This window comes from Aegilops tauschii, chromosome 5, assembly GCF_002575655.3.
Source record: "Aegilops tauschii subsp. strangulata cultivar AL8/78 chromosome 5, Aet v6.0, whole genome shotgun sequence".
In the NCBI taxonomy this organism is placed as follows: Eukaryota; Viridiplantae; Streptophyta; class Magnoliopsida; order Poales; family Poaceae; genus Aegilops; species Aegilops tauschii.
In genome coordinates, this window is record NC_053039.3 from 228,814,822 (window position 1) to 228,823,455 (window position 8,634).

The window sequence follows — 8,634 nt, forward strand, 5'->3', positions numbered from 1 at the left end:
CACAATAAGGTGTAGCATATTGTGATTGCTCGATTAGTAGTGAAATGTTTTTCTGTTTGCCTATGTCCTGTGCTCGTGATGCATTTAGTACAAATATCTTGCTGTTAGATCCTTATTTCAAATGGAACACAACCCTGATGCTGAAAATTTGAAAGGAACCCTGGATTTAAGTTAGCTCTCAACTTCTACTACCACCAGAGTACTGTCGTTAACTTCCTAGGGCCAGTACTGTACCACCTTCCGCACACATTCGAATGTTTGAAAAGCAAGAAGCTCACTTGGCGCTAGTTCCTAGTTCTTGTCATTTGAATCAAATATTTTTATTTTAAGACGTATTAGCATGTGCTTTAGCAGAACCCATCACATTTCCTTATGCCCTTGCCATGAAAATTTGTATTCTTTAACCTGCCTGGATTTTATCAGGATCATATCTGCTTTCTTAAGATGCATCAAAGCGTGATGATGATCATATAGTTGTGACTGACTTGCTTCTCTTCCAGAGATTCTAATATCAGGAATTTGTAAAGGTGGACTAATTAGAGAAGTTGCCATGCCATCCTGCAGAAAAGTGATGTGCTCTTGACGGCATCTAAACATATTTCAGATTAGTTATCCCTTTCTGTGAGTCATCAGAAAGCAGTGCAAATTTGGTTGGCGAAGTTCTCCTTTTCAGTCATATTCTGGATGTATCAGTAGCTGTCTCCCATGGATGGGCATTCCGTTTAACTACCCTGCCATAAACCAGAACAGGAAATGTCCAAGTTAGTATGGTCTGGAATGTGTCTTGCTACTCGTTTTTTTTTGTAATATGCGCAACCATAACAATTCCCTAAAGGATAAAAGGCATGGTAGGATTGACAGAAATTTGATTGACATGTTTGTGGTGCTCCATGAGCATCTGCAACTATGTGCAAAGAGGAGGTCCCTCCTGGTTGGGAAAAGCTGCCATGGGCTAGCCATTCATTTTGGTCTGGTAACAGATACTCTAACATGCAATATTCTAATCAACTTGTACACGAAATGTGGTCGGAATGATTGTGCTCGTCATGTTTTTGATGGAATGCTTGCCCAGAAGCATAGTCTCATGGAATACCATGATTGCTGGATATACTCAGAGTGGAGAGGATGTACAAGCTCTGAAGCTTTTTCAAAGGATGCACCGAGAAGGGAGACAACTGACTGAATTTACTTTATCCAGCACAATCTGTGCATGCGCTGCAAAATATGCTATCAATGAATGCAAGCAATTACACACTATTGCATTCAAGCTTGCATTGGACTCAAACAGCTTTGTTGGGACAGCAATTCTAGATGTTTATGCAAAATGTAATATGATTAAGGATGTGGTAGAACCAGGGATCCTACTGGACCTGCTCCATAGATTGTAGGGGAAGGATGGAGAAGGGCGCGGCGATGAGCGGGCGCGCCGGCGGCTGGGCGCCGTCGCGTAGGAGGAGGATGGCGGCGGCGGCTAGGGTTAGAGGCGGCTAGGGTTCCGGCTCCTCTGGGAGCCGGGCAATAGAGATAATAATATTCTTATTGCTTGATTCCAAAAAGAGTCTTACAGCCTATATTTATAACCTAGATAACTTGCATAAGAATTAACCTAAGATAACTTGCATAAGAATTAACCTAAGATAACTTATGGGCTAAGATTGCCCGGTGGGCCTAGCTAAACCGGCCATAACACTTCTCCCCGCCTGCACAAACAGCTCGTCCTCGAGCTGTAAGGTGGGGAAGCGCTTGTGAAACTCCTCGAGGCGATCAACCAGTGTCAAACACCTTCTCGACAGCTAGGGCGGCCAGGTCGGCGGCGACGGCGTCCTCCGTAATGTTGTCTGCAACCTCCAGGTAGAAGAGTCGCGGGCAGGCATGGCCGGGCGTGTAGGGCTCGTCGCATTTGAAGCACAACCCTTGGCGGCGAGGGGTGCCGCAGAAGCCTGCGTAGGCCGACCCTGCGCGGAATCCGGCCCGGGTAGCGACCCAGCGGTCCGGGACGGTGATTCCTGCTGGATGGCCACCGCGCGGCGCTCGAACGCGCGGGCGTAGTACATGGCCGACTGGAGATCCCGGGGTCCCCGAAGCTCCAGGTCCACGCGGATGTGATCCGGAAGTCCACCGACAAAGAGGTCGGCCCGCTGCTGCGCCGTCACACCCGACGCATGGCATGCCAGGGCTTGGAAACGGTCGGCGTAGTCCTGCACCGTGGAGGTGAAGGGAAGGCGGCCGAGCTCCGCCAGGCGGCTCCCGCGAACCGGAGGCCCAAAGCGAAGGAGGCAGAGCTCGCGGAAGCGCACCCAAGGGGGCATGGCGCCCTCGTCCTGCTCGAGGGCGTAATACCAGGTCTGTGCCGCGCCGCGGAGGTGGTACGAGGCGAGCCAGGTACGCTCCGATGCGAGGGTGCGCTGCCCGCGAAAGAACTGGTCGCACTGGTTGAGCCAGTTGAGGGGGTCCTCCGTGCCGTCATAGGTGGCGAAGTCGATCTTGGTGAACCGCGGCGTTGTCTGGGTCGGAGCGTCGTGTCGAGCTGGCTCAGAGGTGCGGAGCAGCGAGGCGGGTGGCGCCTGGTCGGAGTACTCCGGGTAGGGACCGGATGGCCCACCGAACTGCGGGAACGGAGTCGGCTGTCCGGGGGCCGTGGTGTAGACCGGCGATGGCGAAGACCCAGCCGCCCATGCTGGGAGTGGCGACGGGGAGGGCGGGAACCGGACCTGATGGATCGGGAGGCCGGTCGGCGAGGGTGCCCCCGAGCTGGGCAGGGGCGGGGCCGGTGGGTGCAATGGCAGCAGCGGGGGCTGGACAGGGGCAGCGGCTGCAGGTGCCAGAGGGGCGCCGTCGAGGGTGGCGGCGGCAGATGCCACAGGCCCGCGGCGGCTGGTGGTGGCCCGCTGGAGTTCCTTGTCTGGAACGGCAACAGCGGGGGCCCGCCGCCTGCGGGTGCGCCCGGAAACAGCCACGACGCAGGGTGGCCGTAGGTGGCGATCGGCGCAGCCGGCGGGAGGCCGTACGCTCCTGCCATGTACTGGTGGTACTGGTTCATGTGGAGCCCTTGGACGGCCGCCACGAGCTGCTGCAGCGTGCTGGTCATCTGTTCCGGCGTGAAGACGGCGGCTGGCGGTGGTGACTGGAGCTGGCGGCGTTGGGGCCGGTGGTATTGGCGCCGGCAGCGTTGGGGCCCCCGTGGTGGCGCTCGGCCCGGGCAGCGTCGGAGCTCCATTGGTGGTCATCGGGAGGGGGGGGGGGACAGCGAGGCGGTGGTGCCGGAGGGCAGCGGCGGCGTGGGTGATGGCGAAGACATGACCGAACCGGAGTCTCTGGATACCAAATTGGTAGAACCAGGGATTCTACCGGACCTGCTCCGTAGGTTGTAGGGGAAGGATGGAGGAGGGCGCGGCGATGAGCGGGCGCGCCGGCGGCTGGGCGCCGTCGCGTAGGAGGAGGATGGCGGCGGCGGCTAGGGTTCCGGCTCCTCTGGGAGCCGGGCAACAGAGATAATAATATTCTTATTGCTTGATTCCAAAAAGAGAGTTACAGACTATATTTATAACCTAGATAATTTGCATAAGAATTAACCTAAGATAATTTGCATAAGAATTAACCTAAGATAACTTGTGGACTAAGATTGTCCGATGGGCCTAGCTAAACCGGCCATAACAGGATGCCTGCTGGGTTTTTGAGAAGATGCCTGATAAAACTTTAGTTGCATGGAGTTCATTGTTCGCAGGATATGTGCAGAATGGTCTTCACAAAGAAGCATTATGTTTATTTCGGAATGCCCAAAGGGAAGGAGTAAAATTGACGGAATTCACTCTTTCTGCTATCATTAGCGCATGTGCAAGCTTAGCATTGAAAATTGAAGGGACACAACTGCATGCAGTTATTGTGAAATGTGGTTTTCATGGGAACTTCTTGGCAGCATCTCTTGTGGATGTGTATGCAAGGTGTGGCCAGATTGAAAAATCTTATGCACTATTTGCTTATATGGAACAGAAGAATGTGGTCATATGGAATGCAATGATTGGTGGTTTTTCGAGGCATGCCCATTCTTGGGAAGCTATGATTCTCTTTGAGAAAATGCACCAGTTACGTATTTTTCCAAACGAAGTTACCTATCTATCCATGTTGTCACTGTGCAGTCATGCAGGTTTAGTTGAAGAGGGTCGTCACTACTTTAACCTGCTAATATCTGATCGGACTGTTGAACCTAATGTCCTTCACTATTCTTGCATGGTTGATGTTCTGGGTCGATCTGGGAAGACTGATGAGGCCTGGAAATTGCTTCACAAAATGCCATTTGAGCCAACTGCTTCTATGTGGGGATCTTTGCTTGGGTCATGCAGAAACTACAATAATAGTGACTTAGCCAGAATAGCTGCCGAACAGCTTTTCCAACTTGAGCCTGACAATGGAGGGAACCATGTTTTGCTCTCAAATGTATATGCTGCCAGCGGGAACTGGGAGAATGTTCTGATGGCAAGGAAATATTTGAAGGATAGTGGTGCAAAGAAAGAAATGGGCAGGAGTTGGATTGAAGCAAAGGGCAAAATTCATGTCTTTGTTGTTGGAGAGAGAAAGCACCCAGCAATCACTGATATCTACAATAAGTTGGAGGAAATTTATCACGATATGAAAAAAATTGCTCACATAACCAAAATAGAATGTGATCTGCATGATGTTCATGACGACCAAAAAGAGGATCTGCTTAAACATCACAGTGAGAAGTTAGCACTTGCTTTTGGGTTAATCAGCTTACCTCCTAATATACCAATTATAATACACAAGAACCTTAGGATATGCGGGGACTGTCATTCATTCATGAAGGTTGCAGCCCATATTACCAAACGTCTTTTCATTGTCAGAGATACCAATAGATTTCACCATTTTAAGGATGGCTCATGTTCTTGTGGGGACTTTTGGTGATGTAAGGCTGAATTGGAGAATGGTAGTCATCTACCAGTGGTACACTATTCATGTAGCAAATTATTGCCTGTCAGTAGTGGCACTGCAACACTAAATGTCTTTGTCAGGACTGATCTTGATAGCTTTGCCATTCAAGTCAATAATGTCATGCTGCTGGCTCCATTGAATGTAATATCAACACTATCGTCTATCTGTGCATAAGAAATGGAAGGGGATGCAAGTCCTTGGTTAATTGAATAGACTGCGTCACCAACAAAGCTGTATCTTGTACATGACGAGCTACATATTTTTCCGTGGTCCAACAAAGATATACATAGGAAGTGGATGCAAGATTTGTTCTTGCAGAAATAGATATGGGAAGTGGATTCTTCTCACCTCAACACTTGCTGGATTCAGTGCGTGAAGAAGTCTGCTATGCCACTTACTTGGTACTACCAGTGTAATTATTGAGAACTGTACCAGCTGATGCACATTGTGGTTCCAGCTCCTTATGATCGAATCTTTCTTGTCATGCTTTCCACTCCAACAGTGATGAACCCTGGGAAGTGGTATATCTCGGTCTCCTTCCCCTAGCAGTACTCCTGACATATTCAATTTCTGGAACAGTTCAGTCCCTATACTGTATTTATATATCTTGCATTTGAACATAATTTGTACTAGCAATTCGTGGCTACAAAAATTGAGTAAAACCTACTGCTGCAGGCTTCAAATCCAATTATTCATATTTGTTTCAATTCGCGATTGCAAATGTTCTGTTATAGCTTTAATATTGAAAACTAAGTTTCCCTGGAGCTTTGCTCATATGTTAGGACAACTATACTTTTTTGTGAGCTTTCAGTTCACAAGTTATAGTAATCTGCCATTCTAGGGTTTGCTCCAGCATGACAAGGAGGAAAGCAGTTGATATTTTTGAAATAACACCAACACACTGGTTCCCATTTTATTATCAAATAACCTGAGGTTTCTTTTGTGCAGCACTAGATAAAACTTGTTGTCTGGTACTTCCTCTACTTCTGACAAATCTTGTCACTTCCGTTTCTGTTAACCATATCATCTTACTGTCACATCCTCCTGGTCATGTTGGAGTCTGTTTTTGATGCATTTCCTCCAAAATTGGCGATGCCGACCTGTTTGCAGCTTTGGTTGAAGTTGCTCTTAGTTAGTCTAGAATGTTGCTACTTTGAGGCATACCCCATCAATGATATGTACATCTTTTCATCTCCTTGTACTACGGTATAACATAGCAAAGTATCAATAATTCAATACAGTGAAGATGCCTGTCCTTGTTGTCGAAAATAAGATGCATGTCCTTGTCATTTGTCATCCTTACTACTACTTACTACTCCCTCCGTTCCTAAATGTAAGTCTTTGTAGAGATTTCACTATGAACCACATACGGATGTATATAGTTGCATTTTAAGTTTAGATTCATTCATCTTGCTCTGTATGTAGTCCATTTAGTGGAATCTCTACAAAGACTTATATTTAGGAACGGAGGGAGTACTACTTAGTAGCTCGCATGTTTTTTGCATCGTGGTACAACCAGGCAGCTCTGGTTCTTGCAGAGTCCCCACTGGTCCACTATCTGCGCATGTTACATCTGTTTCTCAAGGAAAGTACTGTGTGTGTACAAAAGCTGGCGTCTAGAACCACTAGCAGGGCCCATGGAAAAGGAAACAATACATATGATAGTGGACCATTCATCAGGTTAGCCATTCTTTGTGGACCATGCATCATGAACTTCAGAAGGCAGCAGCTTCTTGAAGGAAAGAGATCTTGTGCCTGATGCCTGATGGGTATACCATAGCACTCTGTACGTCCAGTTTGAGTTGCCCCTAACACGCCAATTTTTTGGGTCAAGCCTTTGGTAGTCCTGTAGTCCATTATCCAAGGGCGTATGTTATGCGTCCTCATCTCATATGGTTGTCTAATCTGCTGGTGGTTTCCATTGCTCGCCTGCAAATTTACAGTCATTGGGTTGTCGTATTCTTGGTTATGGCTGTTTTGTCTCGGGTTCTTGGGAACCAACATTTGTCTTACCAAAATAACTTTGATTAGAATTGTTCATGCTTACAAGTATGTTTTTTTTAGGCTGTTTGGTTTCTAAACTGGACAGCCAATTTGTGGACCTAGATTTTGGTACCGCCGCAATTTGACTTGGTTTCAGTGCTCTGTTTGGGCACAAACCAAACAGGCCAAACCTTCCTACATCGAAATGAAACTCGAGCTTTAGGCCCTACTTGGAATGGTGGTATTTTTTGTGTGGGCATCAATAGGCCCTTAGCTGTACAATTTTGCGTGGGTAATGTGATTAGTTTTTACTTAGCGGTTACTTCCTTTTATAATTCTTTTCTTTTCCATTAAAAGACAACCTCTTTTTCTTGGTATGCTTTATGTAGACCAAGTAAGGGTCTGCTTTACCATTATGGCACTCACATGCATCTTTGGTACTAATGAAGATAAACAATTTGGTGTTCAAAGGTGTTAATCATGCAGCCCTGGAGTGCCCCGGATAAGGTTCATTGTCATTAGGGAAAACCCTGCTGCACATGGCTCCTGTTCTTTTTCTCTCGAACACACACCGAAGTGCATGCTATTTTGTATTAGAACATGGCTCCTGCTCTTGCTAGCAGACAGGAAATCTTGCTGTTGATACGGTCGTTAACCTATAGGTTCAATCATCACTACGAAAATTGCTGCGAGTTCCATTCAGATGAATCTGAAGCCTGCATCTCATTCATCTTTTTCATTGAACCAGGTCAGTATCCTAGCACCGTGTTCAATACTCTATCCGTACTGCATTTAGCAATTATAAACCTTTATCACTCAGGCAACTTGCAGTTGTGCAGTCTGCATACTAAGATGAGGTCTTGCACCAAATTAGGTGAGCATGGTAACACAGGGTTTAATCTAGGTTCTTCAGCTACTTTGTTTTTAGCTTTGGTGTGTTTCACAAGTGGACACGAGTCCAAGTATTGTTTTACAGCTAGCTACTGTTTAATCCTATATAATTAAGAGATAATGGGGCCACGTCAGTTGAGTTAGGCCATGTTTCTCCAGGCATCTTCTACTTTCAATAATTGGCAGGGCCGGCGGAACAATAACCTGTAGTTTGCCTCGTACAAGCCTTTCTAACATAGGCAACAAAAGCAGGAGACAGATCTCCAATTTTCCTTTTGATACGTGCTGCGGGGAATCTTGTTGATTATTGGAGCCTAGTGGCCTTTTGTGTCTGGAACTTGCCTCTTAGACCATCAACTTAGCCATCCTTTTTCTTTGTATCCTATTAGGGCAAATTGAGCCCACTTGCACACCTAAAACTTCTGCCGAGCCTTTCCTTCCCGAGGGAACAAAAAGGTGGAGACCGGCTATTAATAGAATAGTAAAAGATCAGGGCATGGACATCCCCAGGTGTCGGCATCACTTGTGGCACATCAGTATCAATCTTGGCCATCACACTACCCTCCGTATTGTTTAGAGACGGTGGGAACTGCATTGCATATACTCCTCATATTGCATTGCGCGTACACTCACTCATTGCTTACCTTAGGTGAACGAATGCATTGAATTTTTTGAGAAAGTAAGGTGAATGCATTGAATTTTTTGAGAAGCTAGGGTGAATGCATTGAATTTGACTTGAAAACATTAAACCAATTGACTGCGTGAGGTGTAGAGCACCAGTACTGGAGGAGGCGAGACTGTAGAGAAGGGAGA

General features: G+C 47.1%; 1 pseudogene; it reads left to right on the plus strand.

The window, feature by feature from the left end:
• Positions 1-808: 808 nt before the first annotated feature.
• Positions 809-4,920, plus strand: LOC109771189 (pentatricopeptide repeat-containing protein At5g04780, mitochondrial-like; annotated as a pseudogene).
• The last annotated feature ends 3,714 nt before the right edge of the window (positions 4,921-8,634 follow it).